The 25,252-nt window shown below is 41.0% G+C and overlaps 1 protein-coding gene and 1 long non-coding RNA gene across 7 annotated transcripts in view; one reads left to right on the forward strand and one right to left on the reverse strand.

Annotated features, from left to right (window-relative positions):
- Positions 1-25,252, reverse strand: part of PLCE1 (phospholipase C epsilon 1) — a 319,414-nt gene that overhangs the window by 138,994 nt on the left and 155,168 nt on the right. The window lies entirely within an intron of this gene.
- The window catches only part of LOC130705010 (uncharacterized), a 36,976-nt gene that overhangs the window by 10,628 nt on the left and 1,096 nt on the right, over positions 1-25,252 (forward strand). The window contains exons 2-3 of the long non-coding RNA XR_009005600.1: positions 15,920-16,041; positions 21,639-21,752. This is a non-coding gene — a long non-coding RNA (uncharacterized LOC130705010). The remainder of the gene's footprint in view (positions 1-15,919; positions 16,042-21,638; positions 21,753-25,252) is intronic.

A 25,252-nucleotide genomic window follows, 5' to 3' on the forward strand; every position in this document is an offset into this window, starting at 1 on the left:
AAATAGGTAATGAGGAGATGTATCTAAATAAATAAAATAAATAAATCTCATTCCCTGCTCCACAACTGGTAATAAGAAGGTGGTAGCGAGAGGGAAATTAATGAGTGCATTAGATAGAACTACCAAAGACATTCATTCATAGGCTCAAAATTATTCCCTTAGCACAAATTCACTTTGCCTCAGTGGATATCTCCACCTTCAATCCCTTTCTTCCCACTGACTCTTCTTTGCCTACACAGATATTAGTTTCCCTTATTCTTAAATACAAACCAGTAAAACTTCCCTTATCCCTTAAGCTCCAACTAGCCTTACCCTTCATTACGTACCTTCCCTAAAGGGTAGTCTACTTTCCCTGATTCCTTCCTCTGTGAGTATGGCGACCATATCTTCTGATCCAAAAATCAGGCCACGCAGTCCGTTCAAATTAATTAACCAATAAGGTTGTGGATGGAACAGAAAAATGGAAACCAGGTCTGTCCTGGGAGCTCCTGGTTCTTAGATCACAGTGTTAATTTGGAATACCAAATCATATTTGGTTCTAAGCTCATATTTGAAAATAATTAAAATAAGGCAGGTACTCAAATCAAGCCTACGTGGCTTCACTCTCCAACTTGCTGAATGGTTGAGAAAGTGACCAGATTTCCCCCAAATTGAGTCAGAATGTAGCCTGAATGATGACAGAGGCAGATTGCAGTTTCTGACACTGATAATTTATGTACAGTGGAATTAGTCATATATAGGAAGTCTTCCCAGAATTAACCAGCTCTAAGACAGGATTTCAAAGCATAGCTCTCTGTGAAAGAAATAAAAGTAACTCCCAAATCTTATGAACCAGCTGCTTATCTAATATGCAAGAGAAGAGATAATGTAATAAAATATGTAAATAACATAAGATGATATATTGTAAATCACAATGTATCTTGAGACATGAATCACATGATGTTACAATGAATGAAGGAAAATCTAGTGGTTTGTGGGAAATAGCAATAAAGGAGACCTAAACAAATTTGAATAAAAGAAGAAAAAGAAGCCTGGTAGGTGTAACTCGAATAAATGTAGTGGCCCCATGTGTCTCAATATAAGCATGGCATCATACTCAAAGGAAACACAAATCTGAGGTTAGAAACCTTGAAACATAATGTAGACCTTTAGTGTAGGTTTCCTTAAAGCAGGATTACTCGGGGATTTTGTATCATGCACCACAAAGAAACATCCCAGAAATCTTTTTGGGACATATTTTGTGTTCTTCAAGTTCCACATTTAAACAGCAGCTGTTAAAAATACTTCCCGCTTTCTCTCATTCTTGCTGAGCTCCCCTTTAATCTCCTCTTTCCTATTCACAGGCCACGTTGCCCCAACTCTCAGCTGTAAGTCACCATCAGATATCCCTCTCTGCAACATGGGCAACTCTATGACGGATTAAAGACCCAGGAGCTCTGTGACCCCTGATCATTCCTCATTATTTGTGGAGCAAAGTTCATTAATCCCACAGGCAACCGTAGTTCTTCTCTTGTGAAAGAATTTTTAGAAAATTTCTGGTGAATATAATTATCGATCTCATTTACCGTCAATGTTTGCTCTCAGCCCCATGTTCTCCAGTTAATAGTTATTCTACAGTAGAATAGGGTTGTATCTCTAGACACTCTAACAGCCTAGCAAAATTTACTGTGAGACACAGTGTCTTCAAGTTCTATTTCCCTGATAACCGAGTTCAGCACTTTATATGGATTAATTTAGGAGGTAGATAGCATTATTATGTGAGGCTCACATAAGGTCACAAAAATAGTAAGCTAGGAAGCTGGGATCTGAATCAGGGTCTTTTTGACTTCAGAGCTCGTGTGCTTGATCACTCAGCATATAACCTCATGTAGCGGCAGAATATCACATTATCATTCTGGATTTTAGATGAATCTCAAGTGATTTCAGTTAGTATAAATCAACTTCTTGTGCTTGCTTACTTGCAGTGATCTGATAAAATGAACTCTTCAAACTCCAAAGGTAAGGATTTGACCCTAGAGCATGGACAGTTCCCTTCTTTGTTCAGCCTGGAACCATCATGTCAATCACTACGTTACAACTACATTAGAATGGAGCACATAGAAACTCAAAAGTGCCCTCTCCTTTCCTTCTTATAAATTCATAAGAATGTTCCCATGCTTTAAACGGGTATTTTCCAAAGTGTGTAACACTGAATTTATGCAAAACACCGTTCCTTGGTTAATAATTTAGAGACATACTGGGTTAAACAAAGTTAAACAAGCTTTCTTTTTTTCTATTTTAACTGCAGGACTTCTCAGAGCCTTTAATAAATCCCACGAGGGGCATATACTATCACAGCACACAGAGCCTCGGGCTTGGCCTAGAGCTCAGCAAAACCTGCCACTTCCCATGGATTTCTCTTTTTGCCTTTTGGTCCCTATCAAAAGGTCTTTACTGCTGTGTCTCATACGCAAATATAGAGTTTACCAAGTAATCTCACAAAATCTCTTACATAATGTGAGGGAGCCATGATAGGTTGGCATGGCTATCCGTATTTTTCATAAAGCTTGAGTTAAATTGCTACGAGATTTGCTGAAGAATCCAGTTTGTGAGTGGTCAGCCCTGGAACTGGTAAAAGCTGAGAGAGAATCGGAAGATTCTGGCTCCTTGCCCAGTACTCGGCATTACACCAAGCTGAGCCTGAGTCACCATGGATGTGCTCTGTGTCCAGGGGCCAACCTTATTAGCTGCCAATACATCTCAATGGGGTTAAGTAAGGTTAAGCAGAAATTCCTTCATTCACTCGTTGAGTGCCTACTATGTGCCAGGTTTTGTTTCAGACTACACTGATATTGGGATTCAGCGAATAAGAAAAGATCCTTGTTGATACTGAACATCTTGGAGAGAAGACTGATAAACACTACTATAATATGGGTGGGGGAGGGGAAGATACTGGATGGAGGTTGGAAAGGTGTAGTATTACATAGCATATTTTAACTGGAATGTTATTTCCTCAAGTCTTTCTGCAAAAGTCTTCAAAACTTTACCATCCAGGATGCTCTTGGCTTGGTCACCCTAATCCTTTTCTGGCGTCTCAACAAGAGCTACTCACCTAGCTCTTGCGCCTCACTGTTTATTAGTCCTTTGCACGAAGTAAAACATTTTAATTTTTACAAAGAACACTGTCAGGCAAGCGTGACATTCTATAAATGACAAATTGAGGGTCAGAAATGTTCAGCAATTTGTCTAAAGACTCATTGCTACTAAGAGATGGGGCTGGAACTAAAATTCAGCTCTGACTCCAAAAGTCTACCATCTACTATGGTCAACATTTTGAGAGATCTTCTGCAGGAGAGAAGGATTCCCTTGATTTCCTGCTGAGTCTGTTTCTCTGTTTTTCTCTGTTACACACACACACACACACACACACACACACAGAGTCTTTTCTGGGTAGGGAGAGAGGTGGTTGAAAAGTTCGGCAGGATTATACCTTATAGGAATCTGACTTTAATGAAAAATAGAATATAGTACTTGCATTATATTTTGATGGTAGCTTAGTATGTATGTATATATATATTTACAAAGGTAAAACCTTTGGGAGAACCTGCCACATAGCTCTGCTTCTGACATGTTATTTTTCATTCTCATTCTCTGTAAGTGGTGGTGTGATGGGCACAGACTTTCTTGGAAGGCAAAACAAAAACTTAAACATGCATACCCTTTGTCTTAGCAATTCCACTTCTGGGATTTTATCTGACAGAAATTCTTGCAAAAATACAGACAAAGTGAGGTAAATTCATAGGTACTAAAATTGAAAATTTAAGTGAAAAAAAAGCAAGTTGGGAACAATGGAATATGAACCTATTGGAGGAAAAAGAATTTTATAAATGTAGGTATATGTTTGTATATCTGTCTAGTACACACCAAACTAATGAAAGTGTTTATATATTGCACAGTTCTGTTTCATTGAACTTTTTTCTAATGTAGGTTTGACAGTATTAAAAAAAAATCAAAATGGTATCTGAAAAATTCATCCAGAGAACAAAATTCTAATCTTCTCATGGGCACAAACTGGTTTGGCATTTGAGCTGCTCAGATCTTTTCCAAATATTGCAATACTGGTTTTGAAAAGTTTCTTCAAATTACAATTAGGGAAGAAAGTAGGAAAAACTTTTATTATATCTACTTTATACATTTTTCTTTGATTTGAATTCATTTTGCAGACAATCCCTTTATTTTTTTAACTTAAGCACTGGATTCATCAACTCCACATTTAGTAGCCTTTGAGTGATACAATTCCAATTATATAAGATAAGACAGGAGAGGAAGGATGTTGATTTCATTTTATGAAAGATTCAGAGCTGGCTTAAAGACACAATCTCAGGCAGAGTTGAAAATTGCTTTCAACAGGGAAGTAATGGATTTAGAGAAAGGTTAGTTAACTGGTGATTCTTTCTCATTATCTGTTATTGGTTTTCAGAGTAACAATCAATCTTGCAACAAATGTGTCTGGTTTGTCCTCAAAACTGCATGATTTTACAAGTTCACAAAATCAATGAAGCATATTATTTCTAAGTCTACTTTAAAAAAAGGAAAAAACCAATATGCCTAGATTGAGAATTAAACCATATTCAGGTAAAACTCTTTATGGGACTGAAGAGCCTCTTAGAAGAAAAAAATCTGACAGAATTCTTATTAATAAAAAGTAACTCTGCACCCTGATTTCCAAAGAAATATGAGCTCACTGTGAAAGTATAAAAAATTTAGAGACATATAAAGAAGAAAATTAAAATAATCAATAATCCTACACCCACAGATAATGTCTGCTAATATTTTTGTTGTAGTATTTCACATTTTTTCTATATATATACATAACATTTACAAAATTAGGATCAGAACACATACTTTTTTTCTAAACTTAAAACAAAAACAAAAACCCAACTTACTCTATAGTGCACATTTCCCCAACTCTAAAACTAGTTTTCTAATACTGGATCTTAATGGCTCTTTAGTAGTCAATGTTATGTTTAACTATTTTTTATTGTTAGAAATAAAACTGTGATAGAATTTGTAAATATATCATTATATGTGCTTATTATGCTTCCAATAACATTGAAAGAGAGAAAAATTCCCTGCCCACACTGGGAAATTTCCAGGGAGCAGTAATTTTTCTTTTCACGGCACATTAACCAAATGTGCTAGCAGTCTCTCTCATTGATCACCAATCTATTTCTGATGATTTTGGGTAAACAAAATTAATTGAGCCAAAATTCACATGGTAAGCTATAATAAGATGCCGTGCTTAAGAGGAAAATGGCATTACTGACTGCAAGTTAATAGGAGGGAAACTCTGGAGTGTCAGTGACAATCTAATGCCCTTGTACCCAGCAGCACATTCCTGATGGCCAACCCAGTAGATGTGGCTAGTTCTAGAACAGAGCCCAAGCAGGCCACCTTAACTCCAGAGTCTGATCTGGTTGAGCTACCTAAACATATGCTAATTACCCTTAAGGGATTCTGTGTCTGTATTTTATAAGTATAACCATCAATAATAATAACACTAAATAAATTATAATATTATTAAATATATAATAACCACTACTTACTGTATGCTAAGAACTACACTAAGCTCCCTAAAGAGGTCTCACTCAGTCCTCACAAACACTTTATGCCATAGCACCCTATGCTATTATACCCATTTTAGCTGATGGGGACAGAGGTTACAGAACTTGCTCAATATCACCCTGAGATTAGTGATGCAAGCAGTGCCACGTCAGTCTAACACCAAAGTCCAGGCTCCTCAAATCACCACCCTACAGTGACTTGAAGGATTTGTTTCTCTCAGTGTTTCTATACAACTGACAATCAGATGTTTTCCCAGTGGTAGGTAAATGAAGCAGGACTTGGACCAAATGCTTGAGCTGGAAGAACTACATTCAGGGATAGTTGGGACAAATTTTCTACACTTTACAAATCAGGAAACTATGCCTCTGAGAGGTCAAGCTTCTTGCCCAAGGTCATGGAGCTGATTATTGGCAAAGTTGGCCCCCAACTCCCAATCCAGGGTATTCCCTCTCTACTCCACTGTCTCCCCTACTTGGTGTGGTTAGAACCTCCAGTGCTGTAAACTCTTGGGGGGAATCTCCCCCAGAAGGAGAAAACAGGGAAACAGAGAGTATAATCCAGGGGTTATGAGTGAGGTCCTGGGAGTCACACAGGTGTGGGGCTGTAGCCCAGCTCAGGCACTGACTTGTGGCATGACCTCGGGTAAGTTCTCTACAACCATGTCACCGTGATGATAGGGAAATTAAAATGAGAAAATGCATGTAAAATGTTTAGTGCATATTCAGCTCTCAGTAGTTAGCTGTTTTTAATCATCATGAATTCATCATTTGAAAGAGGAAGAAGGAATTCTGGGGCCTTTGATCTTAGAAGCCAGATGGAGAGACTTAGTCATATATCAAACCATTTCAGGCTACGGAAACTTTTGCTTTGTTTTTATAACCTGCAACTTGTACCCTCTGGTGTGGTGCCCACCAATAATCAAACATTTTCAAAATATCCTCATTTATTCATATGAAAAGAAATATCCATTACATCTTGCCATACATTGTAGTAATGGATTCCCCAGTTTAAAAAAAGCCATCCCCTACCCACCCCAAATTTGCTGTTCTTAGCTCTGCATCTCTTCCCTCCACGAAAAGAACATTCGTATCCCTTCTAGATTGGCATTATCAGCAAACTTCATTGAGACGTCAGACTAGTCTCAAGAGTTAAATCCTTTCATGCTAAAATATTGCTGAGCTATGTATGTCCATTCCTTTTTTATTGAGATATAATTCACATACCATAAAATTTATTTTTGAAAGTGTACAATCCAGTGGTTTTTCAGTATGTTCACAGAGTTGAACAACTGTCATCTTAGTCAGTATTAGAACATCTTTATCACTGCTGCACATTAGCAGTCATTCCCCATGGCCTAACTCACATCAGCCCCCAACAACCGCTATTTTCTGTCTCTACGGATTTGCCTGTTTTGTTCATTTCCTATAACTGAATTATACAACATGTGGTCTTTTGTGTATGGCTTCTTTAACTTATAATCTTTTCAAGTTTAGTTAGTGTTATAGTATGAATCAGTACTTCATTTCTTATTATGGCTAAATAAGATTCCATTTTATGTATATACCAAATATCGTCTATCCATTCATCAGTTGATGAACATATGCATTGTTTCCACTTTTTGACGATCATGAATAATGCTGTTATGAACATTCGTGTAAAAACTTTTGTGTGGGTAAATACCTAGGAATGGAATTGCTGGATCACATGATAACTCTATGTTTAGCAGTTTTTGAGGAATGCCCAAACTGTTTTCCACAGGGACTTCACCAGTTTACATTCCTCCGGCAATTTCTCCACATCCAGGTCAACATTTGTTTTCCTTAATTTTTTTTTTTTTTTAATTATAGCCATCCTAGTGAGTGTGAAGTGGTATCTTACTGTTTTGATTTGCACATCCCTAATGACTAATGATGTTGAGCATCTTTTCACGTACTTATTGGCCATCTGTATATTTTCTTTTTTTTTTCCTTAATATTTATTTATTTATTTGGTTGCACCAGGTCTTAGCTGCAGCTCGCCAGCTCCTTAGTTGCAGCACGTGGGCTCCTTAGTTGTGGCATGCATGTGGAATCTAGTTCCCTGACCAGGGATTGAACCCAGGCCCTCTACATTGGGAGCGTGGAGTCTTACCCACTGCACCACCAGGGAAATCCCTGTATATCTTCTTTTGAGAAACATCTATTTAAGTCCTTTGCCCATCTTTGAATTGTGTTGTTTTGTTGTTGTTGAGTTTTTTATCTATTCTGGATATTAATCTCTTATTATATATATGATTTGCAAATATTTTATCCCATTCTGTGGGTTGCCTTTTTACTTTATTGATAGTGTTCTTTGATACACAAAGTTTTTAAAAAAATTATTTAATTAATTTGTTTATTTTTGGCCGTGTTAGGTCTTCATTGCTGTGCGTGGGCTTTCTCTAGTTGCAGTGAGCGGGGGCTACTCTTCATTGCCGTGTGCGGGATTCTCATTGTGGTGGCTTCCTTGTTGCGGAGCACAGGCTCTAGGCGTGCGGGCTTCAGTAGTTGTGGCTTGTGGGCTTAGTTGCTCTGCGGCATGTGGGATCTTCCCGGACTAGGGCTCGAACCCATGTCCCCTGCATTGGCAGGCAGATTCTTAACTGCTGTGCCACAAGGGAAGTCCAAAAGTTTTTTTTTAATTGAAGTATAGTTTATTTATAATATTATGTCAGTTTCAGGTGTACAGCAATGTGATTCAGTTATATATATATATTTTTCATATTATTTTCCATTATAGGTTATTATAAGATATCGAATATCACAAAATTTTTAATTTTGATGAGGTCCAATTTGCCCATTTTTCTTTTGTCGACTGTGCCTTTGGTGTCATATCCAAAAATCATTGCCAAATACAATGTCATGATGCTTTCCCCCTATGTTTCATATTTTTAGGTCTTTGATTCATTTTGAGTTAATTTTTATATATAGTGTTAGGCAAGTGTCCAAATGCATTTTTTGCATGTGGACAGCCAATTTTCCTAGCACTATTTTTTTGAAAAACTGCCCCATTGAATGGTCTTGATACCTCTGTTGAAAATTATTTGACCATACATGCAAGGGATCTCTATTCTATTCTACTGGTCTATATGTCTGTCTTTATGTCAGTATCACACTGTTTTGATTACTGTAGCTTTGTAGTAAGTTTAGAAATTGGACATGTGAGTCTTCCAACCTTTTAACTTTTTATTTAAAAAAAATTATTTTGGCTATTTTGGGTCCCTGAAAGTCCATGTGAATTTTTTTTAAATTAATTAATTAATTTATTTATTTATTTATTTATTTGGGCTGTGTTGGGTCTTCGTTTCTGTGCAAGGGCTTTCTCTAGTTGTGGCAAGTGGGGGCCACTCTTCATCGCGGTGCGCGGGCCTCTCACTGTCGCGGCCTCTCTTGTTGGGGAGCACAGGCTCCAGACGCGCAGGCTCAGTAATTGTGGCTCACGGGCCTAGTTGCTCCGCGGCATGTGGGATCTTCCCAGACCAGGGCCCGAACCCGTGTCCCCTGCATTGGCAGGCAGATTCTCAACCACTGCGCCACCAGGGAAGCCCCCCATGTGAATTTTAGAATCAGCTTATTAATTCTTGCAAAAAAGGCAGCTGGAATTTTGATAGGGTTTGCACTGAATCAGTAGATCACTTCGGGGAGTATTGCCATCTTAACAATATTAAGTTTTAAATCCATGACCACAGGAGATCTTTCCATTTATTGAGGTCGTTTAAAATTCTTTCAACAATGAATGCTTTGTAGCTTTTAGTGTACAAGTCTTGAATTTCTTTTGTTAAATTTACTCTTAAGTATTCTATTATTTTTGATGCTGTTGTAAATGAAATAGTTTTTGTAACTTCACTGTCAGATTGTTCATGGCTAGTGTACAAAAATACGACTGCGCTTGTATCTTGCAAACTTGCTGAACTCATTTATTAGTTCTAATAGTATTTTAGTGGGTTCCTTAGGTTTTTCTATATACAAGATCATGTTATCTGATAATAGAGATAGTTTTACTTCTTTGTTTCCAGTTTGGATGCCTTTTATTTCATTTTCTTGCCTAATTGCCCTGGCTAGAACTGCCAGTAAAATGTTGAATAGAAGTAGTGAGAATGGATATCTTTGTCTGGTTCCTGATCTTAGGTGAAAAACTCTCAGTCTTCCACTATTATGCATTATGTTAGCTGTGGGTTTTTCATAGATGCACTTTATCAGGTTAGGGAAGTTCCCTTCTGTTCCTATTTTGTTGAGTGTTTTTACTGTAAAAGGGTATTGGGTTTTGTCAAATGATTTTTCTGCATCTATTGAGACAATCATGTGGTTGTTATCCATTATTCTATTAATATAGTGCATTACTTTGATTTTCATATGCTTAACTGTACATTCATTTTATATTAATATATTGTGTGTGTAAGCACAGTCTAACTGAGAAGAGCTTTGTATGAGCCCAGCAGACATTTATTGTCTATCTGCAGTTCTGACCCTAACTTGGACCTGTACATTGGACAAGAACAGAGGGCAAACTGGGACATGGCTGTAACCATGACTCCAAATCACAAACACTCTGATATTTTTAAAAATTATGTTTGTTTTAAAGAAAGGAAATATATATTTTAAAAATTCATGTTGAAAATGCACTCTTTATTATTGTTATTATAATCACATTTTCAACCTGTGACGATATGAGCATCAATTAAAATAGCTCTATGACTTAAAAGAAAACTGGTACGTGTTATTTCTGATTTAGAACATATTATTGCAGAACTGACCTGTACCAGACTTTGGGTAGGTCAAAGTCACTTAATAAGAAAAACACATACTGACCTGGATTTTTTTTTTCCCATAAAAGGCAATACTAATGGTACTGACAGCATTACTTGCTAACGTTTTATTAAGTATCTCCTTTAGTCCTATCAGTAACTCTGGCCTGACTATGATTAAGTATTCCATTTTACAGCTGAAGAAACGCAGAAAGGTTAAGTAACTTGCCTAAATATTCACAGGTAGTTAAGTAGTGATGCCAGGATTCTGACTTAGCCTCATTTGACTCCAAAGCCCATTCTCTTCACCATTTCTTGTACTCTAGGTACCAGAGTTAAATTTATGCACAAACTCAAAACTCATTTCCCCTTTTCAACTAAAATGGGACCAAAACCTGGAAGGCATTAGGATTCACCGTGTCCCACTTGTTGACCAAATGCTATTTCAAGTCAAGTACTCAGTAGGTACTTACCATGTGAATTCAACCTATGGGATGTATCTAATCTAGTAGTGGACAAGGCTGTACAGGAACTGCTTTGTATTTAATTATGCAATTAATGGCTTTTTGGCTATGTTTGATGATTTAAGTAGAAGATCTTTGCTGACAAAGTCAAAGCCACCTTTAACAGGAAAAACAAAAACAAAAACAAAACTATGCCAAAGTGGCTAATGATAGATTTGAGGACATTATGATTTGGTGCATTAAAATCACCATGCCATTGTCATGCAGAGGGAGCCTGGTAATCTACAAGTCTAAGCCCCACACCATGGACCTCCCCTGAGTCCTGGCTCAGGACACTACACGATCTTGGCTCTCCTCTTAACCTCTCCAGCAACGGCACTGGCTTCTGAGTCTCCTCGCAGCTCCTGAGCCTGAACTCTACAGTCTCAGTTCTCTCACCTCTCTTTCCTAGAAAAGCTCATCTCAAGCTGCAGCCATCACAGCTAAGCAGATGACTTTGCAAATGTGTAATTCCAGTTCTGACCCCTCACTCAGCTCTAATCCTGATGCTTCTATTGGGAGTGTCTACGTGAACATCCCAGCATCTCAGAGTCAAGCTATGCAAATTGGATCTAACTTTGCCCTTTCTTTTTAGGGCACCACCTTTACTTCCCCAGATCCAAACTCTTGGAGGCATTTGTTATTCCTCCATGTCCTGGGCTGAGTTTGCACCCATTCATCCACCAGTTATTTCCAGAATTACACCCTTCCATCCCATTTTCACTGCTTTCTCTCAATTCCCACCTGCATGGATATCTGCATCAGCCTCTTGACTGTCCTCTGCTGTGAGATACTGAGAGTAATCCTCACAAAAGCCTTCTTAGGCCAAAGCCTAGAGGATAAGTAAGGCCATTTGGCTCCGTGAAGTGATGTCCATGATGGCAGTGGGAGGCGGAAGAAGGGCGGAGCCAGCCCAATAAAATGTGGAAAGAAAACACACACAGGTTTCATCATGTCTGGGAGAGACCTCATAATTCCTTCCTGAGGTCATTTCCTCTCTAATTCGGTATAAAACAGTCATAGGACCTGGAATAACAACTGTCATCCTCTGTCAGAGCAGCAGAGACAAAGGAGGTACTGGTGCCCATACCTGGACATAAACAGTTCAGACTGCCCAGCCTCTGTATCCGTGACCCTGAGCCGGAGTGCTGCTAGCTCTGACTGTGCAATCTAGGGCTGCATGCCTGGGAGCGCTGGGCACCTTCATTCTCACGCCTCCCACCAGAGGCATGTGGTAAGGAGGTGGTGAAGGAGGAGCCCTAGGCTTCACATGCAATGCGGGAGAGCGCTCAGGTGCCCGGGCTCTGAAGTGGGACAGAAACAAATCCAAATCCCACTCAGCCACTCTCTAGTTGCTTAGCCCTGTAATTAATCTCTCAGAGTGGAGCAGGCCATCTGCTCAGCTTCCTGTGAACTCCCAGCTGGAAGGAGTACAAAACACCAGTAAAGAAACAAGAAGATGGGGAAAATCAGTTTTCTTAAACTCCTTAGAAGTGAAATATCATACGTGGTTGGGACAAATACTCTGGCAAACCTCTGAAGTTGTAAGGGGGTGGGATCACTATGAAGTCCCCAAAATGCCTTTTAAAACAGAGACACCCACTTAGCCTAACCACAGGGCCTTGGTTTGTGGACTGGGGCAGGCAAGCTGGGGGCCAGAAGGGAATAGCTCAGGACAACAGAGGGTAAAGCCACCAGCTATCTTCCCCCTTCTCAAGCTCTTCTTAAGCAACTGGAATTTGTAGGGGTACCAATTTATGGCCCCTAAGTCTCAGTTTTCTTATCTTTGAAATGGGGATCATGAGCCTACCTCACCAGGTTGCTTTGGGAATTACATGATGGGTACACAAAACACTCAGTATAGTGGCTGGGCCATTAAGAGAAGACCTACATGTTTCCACATGAACTCTGGGGAGGTTGTCATATGCCCAAGGAATGTGTTATTATTTACTTGTTTATAAGCACATGAGAGTTGGCAAAGGGAGAGAATAGGTCATTAATACACATAAGATATGTGGCTTTTCATTCTGTTGAAGGCCCAATTACTTACTGGTCTGCTATTTCTTTCAGGGCGACTTCCTTTTTGTTTACAGTTACAGATATAAATATAAATGATACAAAGAGATTCTATTTTTTAACAGCTGGTGGATCATATCTAATTACTCTGTAAGCTCTTCACCTGAAGGGACCCAACTGGACCCTTGCTCTCTCTGCAGGAAGAATCCTCTCTGGCCACTCTGAGTCTTATAGTTGTTGACCACCAATCCTGGGCACCAAAGAGAACTCTCAAACATCTTTGTCAATGGGAAAGACCTGGGGTCTTTTCAAGGTGACCTTGAAACTGAATGAGACCAAGGGATTGAGGACAGAAGGCAAGGGAGAAAAGAGTGTTTGCACAATTAGTGAGTGGCATAGCTAGCACTGAACCCAGGATTTTTACCTAGGAATTTTGTTGTTAAAATAATGCAGATTCTGATTCAAGAGGTCTCGGTGCGGTCTAAGATTTCTTCTGGTTCTGGGACCACATTTTCAGTTGCAAGAGGGCTGGTGTGGCTAAAGCACTTAGAACAGTTTATGGCATGTAGTTCCTGATTCAATAAATGATAGTTATTATTGTTTCTATTACTCGCACTGGTTGAGTTGCGTGTAGCTCTTAGAAATAGGGCAAGTGCCTTTGGGTTTAGAAATCCATTTTCTGGGGCTTCCCTGGTGGCGCAGTGGTTGAGAATCTGCCTGCCAGTGCAGGGGACACGGGTTCGAGCCCTGGTCTGGGAGGATCCCCATGCCGCGGAGCAGCTGGGCCCGTGAGCCACAATTGCTGAGCCTGCACGATTGGAGCCTGTGCTCCGCAACGGGAGAGGCCGCAATGGTGAGAGGCCCGCGCACCGCGGTGAAGAGTGGCCCCCGCTTGCCACAGCTGGGGGAAGCCCTCGCACAGAAATGAAGATCCAACACAGCCATAAATAAATAAATAAATAAATAAAATAAACCCAAAGTTTAAAAAAAAAAAAAGAAATCCATTTTCTGGGGACTTGATTGGCTCAGACCAGTGCCCCAGGGTTCAAAGACGGACTCAAATAGGCTGGTGAACTGACCACACCAAGCTTTGAAGATGCCTTCTGAGCCAAAGATTAGAGCTTAAGGGGAAGTGGAACAAACAAACAGGAGAACATTTTTTAAAAGGCTGCCTCCTCTGTGTGGCAGCAACCAAAGGGTGCTGCAGCAGGATGGGGCTCTTGTTCTGTGTGCAGCAGGTGGCCTTCCCGCTCCAAGACCAGGCGTAGGCCTGGCATGCAAGCTTTTGGCCCTCAGAGGATGAGTTAGTTCTCCTTAGGTAAAGGTGCGTGACACAGAAGCCATGAGATACAGAAAGGTCCCTTGAGGAGGCTTCCAGAGGTAATCTAGAGTCTTGCTACTCAACATGAGGGTCTTGGCCATTAGCAGCTGCATCATTCGGGAATGTCCTAGAAACTCAGAATCTCAGTCCCTGCCGCAGACCTAGTAAATCCAAATCTGCATTTCAGCAAAGTCCCCGGGAGATTCACACGCACATTACTATTTGAGAAGCACTGCTTTGATGGAGTTTCATTGTAAGTAGGGTGGCCACAGGGAAAGAAGCATCCAGACATAGCAAAAAATAAGCCCACTGGCTTCACAAACCCACACCCAGGACCACAATCATAGTCATTACTTACCATCACAATTATTTGCAGCAGTAACAACAGCAGCTTACAGTTTTATAAATGGCTTAGAGTCAGCAAATCGAATGCCTCTACATTGCTTTGATTTATAAGATAAGCCTATTATTTCCACTTTGTGGATACAGAAAACTAAGGTTCAGAGAGACTGAATAATCATATAATCAAAAATTCATTTTCAACATAGGAGCCAAAATTACAATTATGTTATTCCACCATAGGTCACTTCATAAATACATGGTTTCTCATTAATTTGTACTAAATTGAGCAGTAGAAAAAATTAGTCTTAATAACAATATTTTTAAAGCAATGCAGGCTTTTTGCTTTTAGGTCCAAAGTAATAAAGGTACAAGAATAATCTTTTTAAAAAAACAATACCACCAGGGGCTTCCCTGGTGGCGCAGTGGTTGAGAATCTGCCTGCTAATGCAGGGGACACGGGTTCGAGCCTTGGTCTGGGAAGATCCCACATGCCGTAGAGCAGCTGGGCCCGTGAGCCATAATTACTGAGTCTGCGCGTCTGGAGCCTGTGCTCCGCAACAAGAGAGGCCGCGATAGTGAGAGGCCCGCGCACCGCGATGAAGAGTGGCCCCCGCTTGCCACAACTAGAGAAAGCTCTCGCACAGAAACGAAGACCCAACACAGCCATAAATAAATAAATAAAATTAATTAATTTTTAAAAAAAATCTTAAAAAAAAAAACAAAACAATACCACCAGAATTTATGTCCAAGTTAAACACTAAGCAGTCACCTTTGGGTATGATATATGAGATACAAAGGTGCTCTGGGTAGCCCTGGTCCTTTCTTGGTGCTGTTTTCAGAGTCTGCAGTACTGTTGTTTGGACCTCCTATAGCTTATGTTTCTATCTCCAACTTCCTCCCAGCAGGGCACCTGCAGAGAGGAGAGTTTAGTAACTGTCACTGAATGAACAGATGGAGAGACTGATAAACACAAAGGAATGTGACACAGCCTAAGGCCAAAGGAATCTAAGAACTGGGCTCCCCCCTACCCCCACTGTGGAGGATGAGAAGGTTCTGGAAGGGATGTGGCATCCATGTCAGCAAGCAGACTCTTCCTCAGATAGCTAGTGTAATCTCTCCAAGTCCAGACATTCAGACAGAAGCAAGGAAGAGAAGAACAGGAAGTCCTTCAAATGGAATCCATTGGCAAGGCTGATCTTTGTGACCCACTTTTGATATATGAGGTAGTAAGTCTGTGCTTTGCTGAACACGTCTTGTTACTGTACATCTGTATGTCTATCCCATCCCCTATCCATTTCCCTCCCTTTCCCTTCTTCTATCTCTTTTTCCTCCCTCATTTCCTTCTATCCTTTTTTTTTTTTTTTTTTAAAGGAAGAGTTTGCATTTAAAAATTCCAATTTTCTCACGGCTGAGGCAGAGAAGGAGAAAAAGGAATTTACCTGTGCATGATCCACCTGAGCTAACCGGGAAGATGAGAAAGACCTTCAAGGCAGGTGAGGTGCTGTTGGTGGTTGATGCAGCCTGGAATCGTGGGAAGGGATGGGGGTGGATGGGAGAAATGAGCTCTGAGGGCAAGAGCCAGGAATAGCTCTGTCTGGACCCCCGTTCTCCTGAGGTCTGCCTTGACCCAGGGGCCACCTGCAGCTCCAGATGGCCTCCAGACGACGGCACCCTCCCTAGCTCCATTTCCCACAGTCCCCTCCATGCTCCCTCCCTCCTGCCAAACCTGACCCCTTGCTATTCCCTCCCGAGAACCATCCTGATCTAAGCCTCTGTTCTTGCTATTTCTGGAGTGTCTTCTTTGCTCCATCTCCACCTTTTTCTGTTTGTTTTGGACAGTGTGCTAATCACTTTATATTCATTAGGTTCATTGATTTTATCCTGTTATAATTTTTTGAGGCAAGTATCTGCATTGTCCCCATTTTACAGGCAGGATGATAAAACTTAGAAAGGTTAAGTTAACAGAAAGGTTAAGTAATCTGCCCCAGGTCACACAGCTTGTCTGTTGTAGATCTGGGATTTAGGTCTGTCTGTCACCAAAGTGCACACTCTTAATCAGTAATTTTTGCCTCATATGTGTCACAGTACAGTGTAACCACATATTCGAACATCAGTCTTTCTGTCAACTAAATCAATGACTCCTAGAGATGAAGGACACTGCCTTTTTTCATTGTTTTCATCCCTGGCTAGGACAAAGCCATGGCCAGCACTCAGCAAATGTTTTCATAGTGTGTTATATTACATTATATTTCCTAGAGGTGAGCTAGAGACAGGGTAAGAGCTTAAGAGGTTGGGAACTTACCAAAACCCTGTCTATGGAAAATGTGAATGCTCTCTGGAACTTTTCCAACCCAGTTCCTGAACATGAAACACACTTCCAGATGCTCTAACTTGGGCTTTAACATCCCATTAGCAGAAAAAAAAAAAGGTACTGTATATGTTTTAGGTTCAGAACACAATTCATATCTGGGTTTGCAACTGAGGTGTTGAGAGACACTACAAAAAAGGACAAAGACCGAAGAGCACGCAGTTATATCAGACTGGAGTGAATCAGTGAGACAAGATATTAACCCACTTGAAGACCCTTGAGGCCTCCAGCCTTTTCCCTTGGATAACTCTGAAAGGCGTCCAGTGAGTTCCAGTTTGGGCAGGGGTTTGTTTATTCTGCTTGGTTCAAATCAGGGCTATGGATCCCTCATGGTTTTCATGTCCCTAAAGGTTTTCCACATTTGGGCAAGATCTGTGCTTTATGGAAGCCCGAGGAGGCCCCACTCCCAGCCCCATGGGCTGAGCCAACTGCGCCACCCTTTGGCACGGATGCAGAGATTTTCACAGTGGGGCTGTGTCATAGTAAAAATGCCTCCATTCTTAACCAAACGTAATTTTTATTACATTTCATTTTTCTCCCTGTGATGCTAAAATTTTCATGACCAATCTTTTTCCGGTAAGCACTGCCCCGTGCCAATGAAAACTGCGTGGGTTCACACTGGCTTCTGGCCCTTTATTTTGAGTGCACCATTCCTGATCCGGGAATACTCATGCAAGTTTGTAATTACTACTCTCCCTCCTTCCGAGGGTGTCCTACCTCCAGGCTCTTGACCTATACCATGTTTTTGTTGGTCTCTCCTTCCTAAAATTCAACCTGCTTAAGAGCCTGTGATGGCTTTCTAATGCTTTAGGTCCAAACTTTCACCTTGTTCTCTCCAAATTGTGACCACATCTACCAAATTAGCCTTACGCCTCACTGTATCCGCCCACAGATCATTGCTGAGAATCACTTCCTCATTGTTTCCCAGGCGCTGTGCTCTTTCCCACCCTGTACTTTATCTCGTGCCTGGAATGAGACCCCCAGCAGAAGCCGGTTCAAAGAAGACTTTCCTGCTTCCAGCCCAGCCTCCTAAACCCATGAACTGAAATCCTCCCTAGCATACCATCCAGGGCACACAAATGTAGCTGTCTGCAGGGTCAGACGGGTGAGAAAATGAGACTTGAGCTGGGAGGGAGACAACCCAGTGGCGGCGCCAGGTATATGGGAGAGCGAGCTGGTGTGTCTTGCTTGGGGGTGTGCATGCATCAGGGCCAGTGCAAGGGGCCAAGGGAGAATGGTGGCCCAGAGGTGTCAGAAAAGCCAGAACTCTACATTTTTTTTTTTTTAATTTTTTTTTTTTTTTAATTTTTTTATAGCTACTTTATTTATTTATTTATTTATTTTTGGCTGTGTTGGGTCTTCGGTTCGTGCGAGGGCTTTCTCCAGTTGCGGCAAGTGGGGGCCACTCTTCATCGTGGTGCGGGGACCACTCTTCATCGCGGTGCGCGGGCCTCTCACCATCGCAGCCCCTCCCGCTGCGGGGCACAGGCTCCAGACGCGCAGGCTCAGCAGCCGTGGCCCACGGGCCCAGCCGCTCCGCGGCATGTGGGATCTTCCCAGACCAGGGCTCGAACCCGTGTCCCCTGCATTAGCAGGCAGATTCTCAACCACTGCGCCACCAGGGAAGCCCCAGAACTCTACATTTTAATGCAAAATTTCCTAATGTAAAAAAAATACTGCAGCTGTCAAAGAAAAAGCCACATAGTCTGGATTTGGCCCACAAGGGAGTTTTTGCTCTCCTGGTCAAAGCAAGACACTGCTATGACTCAGCACTCAGTGAGTTTGGCTTGGGGTGGGGGAGTGTTAACAGTCCCCCTGGGCCTGCAGGGGGGAGTGTCTTCAATCCCCCTTTCTAGTCCACACCATAGCCTGTCTTCTAAACTTCTTGGGATGCAGTTCCCAGAAAGTAGAGAAAGCTGGGTTACTAGGTTATTCCTCCTTTGCCCACCTCCTCAGAACAACAACACAGCACTATAGCTCATACAAGCTGCGTCTCTCTTTCAGAATATCATTTGTTTTCAGATTCAATAGCCTCGACGGTTTTAAATGTAAACATTTTTATTTGGGGGTAAAGAGGGCTAGAGAGGCAGTGTAAGTGTGGGCATCTCTAGTTGATTTTTGTCAGAATCATCCTTTTGAAAGAGAAATCCTATTGTGTCTCTTCTTCTGTTTAAAACCCTCTGATGGTTTTCCATGGCTCCTAGGGATACAGACAAGAGCCCTTAACAAGAGCCTGTACTATCTGGTAGTTTGTTTTGCCTCTCTGTGGCTTAGTTTTTTCACGTGTAAAAATGTGAGTCTTAAATTAGATAATATTTAAAAACAAAAAACAAAAAAAACACTTCTCAGAGTGCCTGGCCCACAGTGAGTACCCAATACCTGTTAGCCTTTGTCACTCTGAGTTCTCCAGACTTTCCTGAGGAACCCTCCAGATCTCCACTCTCCACTCAAACCTCACACTTGCCATACTCCCGGCTGCCATGGGGCCTTTGCACAAATGATTACTTCTGTCTCCAACACTCTTCCAGCTCCCCTTCTCTTAGTTAATATCTATTGGACCTTTAGCCCTCAGTGGAAACATCATTGCCGTCTCTGCCTGGGTTTAATCCCCCTTTTAGAGGGTCTCACACAGTCATGGCCCTTTCCTTGGTAGCATGTACCATGGCCACAACTTGTCATTTATTTTTGTAATTACATGATTCCCTACTTGTCTTTAAGCTCCATGTGGGTAGGGAAAATGTCTGTTCTATTCTTAATACCTGGCAGTGCAGGTGTTTAATAATATTTGCAAGGTAACTGAATTTCAACCACTAGCAGCCTGTTCTTGGTGTGCTGGGGTATGATGACCACAGAGAAGAGGGCCTTCCCCAAAGACAGAGAGAAAATAGGGGCTCCTCTCTCAGCGTGAGGGCTGTGGAATGGAGGTGCCCTCATCTCTTTGCTCAGGAAAGAGACCCCAGACCCTTCAAAGCAGGGCTAATGCAGAGACTGGAGCCTCTCCTTTTTACCCCTTTCTCTTTTCTCAACAACAGTGTGGGTCCACTTTGCAGAGATAAAGCCCTAAGGAGCACTTGCCAACAGGCCCAGGGGTATGAGGGCATATAGAGCAGTGACAGAACGAGACTAGAGAGAAATCATTCCATGGCTATCTGCCTCACTGTGGGATAGGGCAGGACTTTCCTGCTCAGAGGCCAGTGAAGATCAGATATGCCTTGTGTGGCTCTCAGATGGTCTGTCTTCTGCCATGTACCTTTAGTCACATATTGAGCAGGGCTGGGACCAGCCCAAATGATTTTTGTAAATGATGTTTGAAAAATAGCCATTGCTGGTAAGTTAACTTTAGATATTGGTGATGCTCACAGGTTCAAATCAGATGGCTTCAAACGTGCTTTTCTGGTTTTACTTAGTACAGGTAACTGTGTGTTAGCCTAGAGTTGTGTGCAGGTATTCATTTACTCATTCATTCACTCAACAAATATTTTCTGAGACTTCCTCTCCCATTTGGTTGATTCTGTGCTATGACTGCTGACTCAGCTGTAGAAGAGAAAAGCCTTCCACCCACCCACATAGGTACCCATATCAAAGAATGCCTGAGATAGCCTTGAAGTCCTTGGAGGTCTCTAGGTCAAGGAGGCAGCAGGTACACAGAGAAGTGATCAATTTTGTAGTCAGACGGACCTGTGTTCAAATTGGGGGTTCCATGCTGTACTTATATATGTATGTACACACACACACACACATGCTCAGGACAGGCTGAGATTTGAGTGGGAGGTAAAATTGGAGGGTTTCCTAATGGTTAAGAACTTGGATTGGGAATCAGACAGACTTGGGACCAAATGCTGGCTTTGCCCCACTAAGCCCAGTTAAAGGTTTTGGTTCTAGAGTTGGCAGTCCATAAGCTCAGATCTTGTGAGTTGCCAGAGTCTCTGAAAGTTTTAATGCTCTCAGTTCCCCTCCATGTTCTCAGATCACCCACAACAATATCTGCTTGAAATGGATTTTAGATGTCTGCTTATTAATGTAAAAATGTGGTTCTGCGTATAAACTGGGGTAAAATACCCACGACTGTTACCAAGGGTGTTTCTGGTGACTGTAAAATTCACAGGTAGAGTCTCAGAGGGGTTGAAGCATCCATTTGTTCAGGCCATCACAGAATCATTTATGGGATTAATATTATAGAAATTGTTTTCTAAAAAGTTTGTTGTTATAATGAAATACAGAGCTAAAAGACTTAAAATACCAAATATGTACATATTTCCAGTTGGCAAAACATTGTAGACCTTCCAGAAGATGGTAAAATCTTCTGTTAGAATTTAGTCCATTGAAAACTAAACACTCTTAAAATGCCCTCTTACTACTTTAACTGTGCTAGTTAAGTTTCTTGGTTTTAAGACTCAATTCCGACAGAAGTTTAAATAATGACTCAGACTATCCTGAGATCTTCTCTTTTTTTTCCTCTTAAATATTTGCTACTGACCCACATGTTATTATAAACAAATTATAAGCATTTTCCATTATGTTCTATAAATGTTCCCATGGACAAGAATTTTCATAGCTCATTTAAATGAGGTTTTTGTTCTTTAAACAATCTAAAACACTCAAAAGGATTAGGTACACGTACTGAAAAAAATCTCATTTAATTTTATTGTAAAGAGTAATCCATTCATCTTCATAAAAATGTACAAATTCTAACTTGAACACTAAATTTTATACCAATCTTAGGAGACATGGTGCCCAATCCCAGGAATAAATGCTTAGCATCTTTTCTACTCTGGAGGGAAGAGAGATGATATCAGCAGAGAATGAAGCTGAAACAACAGAAGCATCATAATATAGGTGAGGGCTTGTTTTCCTTGGTTAAATAGATGTTCACATTTCTCCAGGCTCTAAAATGGTTTTAGAAACCTCAGACTTCACTCAAGATGGTACAGGGACTTCCCTCTGAGCCCCTACAGCCTGTTCTTATCTCAACTACAGCATTTATTTACTGTCTTAAAATTGCATGTATACCTGTCCATCTCCTCCACTATCAGGTGACTTTGTCTTATTCACTGTTTTATCCTCAGGGCCTAACACAGTGCTTGGCACATAGAAGATGCTCAACAAATATTTGTTAAATGAATTAATGAGTGGCCTGATGCATGAGTCCTAAGGAAAACCATACACAGGGGCAGCCTCCAGCCTCTAGATACCTCCTTTCAAGTGTCCCGTAAGATGTTACTTCTCTGAGCCCATAGCCAGGGAGACCTGGCTAAGAGCAGAGACTTATGGCTACCAGGGGATAAGGTGGCAGGAGGTGGTGGGGGGGACGGGGGAAGGATAAATTGGGAGATTGGGATTGACACATACGCACTACTATATATAAAATAGATAACTAATAAGAACCTGCTGTATAGCACAGGGAACTCTACTCAATATTCTCTAATGGCCTATATGGGAAAAGAATCTAAAAAAAAAAAAGAATGTGTATATGTATATGTATAACTGATTCACTTTGCTGTACACCTGAAACTATTACAACATTGTAAATCAACTATATGTCAATAAAAATTAAAAAAAAAAAAAAGAACAGTGGAGGGCTGGCATTTCACGGGGTTGGCAAAGGGTGGCAGCAATCATCATTACCACCATCATCACCCTCAGCATCACATCATCACTGCAACATTTACTGAACACAAATTAGATGCCAGATACTATGCTAAGTTCTTCATATACATTATCTCATTTAATCCTCAGAACAACTCTATGAGGTTGTTGCTCTTATTCCTGCTTTATGGTGGCAGACACTAAAGCCTAGAAAGGCAAAGTCACCTATTCAAGATGACACAGTGTTGAAGTCAAGGCTCGAATAAAAGACAGAATGATGCTCCTGTTCAATTTCTTTTAACCAAGAAGCAACTCAGAGGCTGAGAGTCCTACAGGACAAAGAGAGCCCCAGATAATACTTGTCTTTTTGATTCTGAGCCCCTCTCTCTGCTTGCTTCAACAAAGCCTCTGTCCCCCTTCTCATTTGAATGTGAGCCCCAAATGGTCTTCATTATGGCTGCAGAAAACAATACCATTGGAAACAAGCAGCTTGAATCCATCAGTCTTCACACAGGCTCCAAATGCCTCTTTTTAAACATCACTCATGTAGTAGGTGCACATGGAAATTAACATTCAAATAGTAAGGATGGATAGGAGGTGACAAGTAAGAGGCCTCTCTTGGAGGTAACCATTTTTGCATGATTCTGTGTCTATTCTTTGGCAGTTATCTCCTAACTGTAAAAAAGATTTTCATCCCACTTAAAAAAATATATTCTCTTCTGTTTCAAGAAGAATACATTTAATCACCTCGATGAAAGATGAGGAATTTGGCCCATTCTCCCCATTACTGCAAGTTACATTTTTTTAGTTTTATTTTTCTGTTGGTAACTGTATGTTTCAGCTTTAAATACTATTCTTAATCTTCTCTCTTTACATTTCAATTTAAATGTATTTCTTAACTCCCCCAAGGCTATCCATCTGCTCTTTATCCTTCTCTAAACCTTCCTCTTTCGGGATCAATGCCGTGACTTCTTTTCTTTTTTTATAACATCTTTATTGGAGTATAATTGCTTTACAATGGTGTGTTAGTTTCTGCTTTATAACAAAGTGAATCAGTTATACGTATACATGTGTCCCCATATCTCTTCCCTCTTGCATCTCCCTCCCTCCCACCCTCCCTAACCCACCGCTCTAGGTGGTCACAAAGCACCGAGCTGATCTCCCTGTGCTATGCGGCTGCTTCCCACTAGCTATCTATTTTACGTTTGGTAGTGTATATATGTCCATGTCACTCTCTCACTTTGTCCCAGCTTACCCTTCCCCCTCCCTGTATCCTCAAGTCCATTCTCTAGTAGGTCTGCATCTTTATTCCCGTCTTGCCCCTAGGTTCTTCATGACCACTTTTTTTTTTTTTTTTTTAGATTCCATATATATGTGTTAGCATACGGTATTTGTTTTCTTCTTTCTGACTTACTTCACTCTGTATGACAGTCTCTAGGTCCATCCACCTCACTACAAACAACTCAGTTTCATTCCTTTATACGGCTGAGTAATATTCCATTGTATATATGTGCAACATCTTCTTTATCCATTCATCTGTTAATGGACACTTAGGTTGCTTCCATGTCCTGGCTATTGTAAATGGAGCTGCAATGAACATTTTGGTACATGACTCTTTTTGAATTATGGTTTTCTCAGGGTATATGCCCAGTAGTGGGATTGCTGGGTCGTATGGTAGCTCTCCTTTTAGTTTTTTAAGGAACCTCCATACTGTTCTCCATAGTGGCTGTATCAATTTACATTCCCACCAACAGTAATGTTGGCGATTTCTTATTCCAGTTTGTTTTGGGAAAACATTTGCTTACTGACATTGAAAAGTCACCTTTTAGGACTTTTTGATTTAAAACAGTTATGAGTTCAGTTTTATACGTGGTAAGCAAGCTTTGGGAGGAAGGCTTGGAATCCAGTTGCTGCTGTTTCTTTGGGTATAGAGTTTCAAATAACTATCTTGCAAATGAATTTCAGGAATATGGCCCACTCTGAGTTTCTGTAACTAGGACTTAACATTTTTATGATCAGCTCAAACAGAGGAACTCCAAGTGACTGGCTGGGGTTGCTGTCCTCACCAACCATCTTTCTGAATTCAATGTTAGGATTTAACCAACCCTTAATTTCTTGATTTCTTGAAGCGATGGGAAGGATGGGTGGGCATATGATCCAACAATTCTATTAACTTTTGCCATTAGTAACACATTGGAAGGATTTGAAATTATTTTTTTAAAGATAAATTCATGGTCATCTTAAACCTAACTCCCTTTATCCCCACTACATCCATTCAGTCTCCACATTCTATTAATTCTACCTCTTACTTACACCTCTCTGCTGCTTCCCAAGGATTTAGACTCTTTGGTACAGTGAACAGTCTGTGCACTGCACAAAAGTCCTGACCCGAGTGGAGGGGAGGTCCGAGATCCAGCCCACATGCTGTGCACTAAACGATATGTGTGGGTATGAGGCTGTATCACTCTGCAGAGAGTGAGGAGGGGGTCTTTTCGTAATTTTTACCAATTACTAAATGTGCTAGCAGCACCCTACATTGCCTTAGCAACAGCCTCTTAAATGCCTCCAGTTCTCACTGCTCTTTCCTTCCATCCACCTTCCACACCAAACATACTCACCTGAAGTATCAGAGACCCTAATTCAGTAGGTTTGAGGGTGAAGCCCAGAAAGCTATACTTTGGACACTCAGGCTGGGCAATTCTGATGCAGGTGGGCTAAGGGTGACACTCTGAGCAGCCCCACTCCACACT

This window comes from Balaenoptera acutorostrata, chromosome 16 (genome assembly GCF_949987535.1).
Source record: "Balaenoptera acutorostrata chromosome 16, mBalAcu1.1, whole genome shotgun sequence".
Taxonomy (NCBI): domain Eukaryota; kingdom Metazoa; phylum Chordata; class Mammalia; order Artiodactyla; family Balaenopteridae; genus Balaenoptera; species Balaenoptera acutorostrata.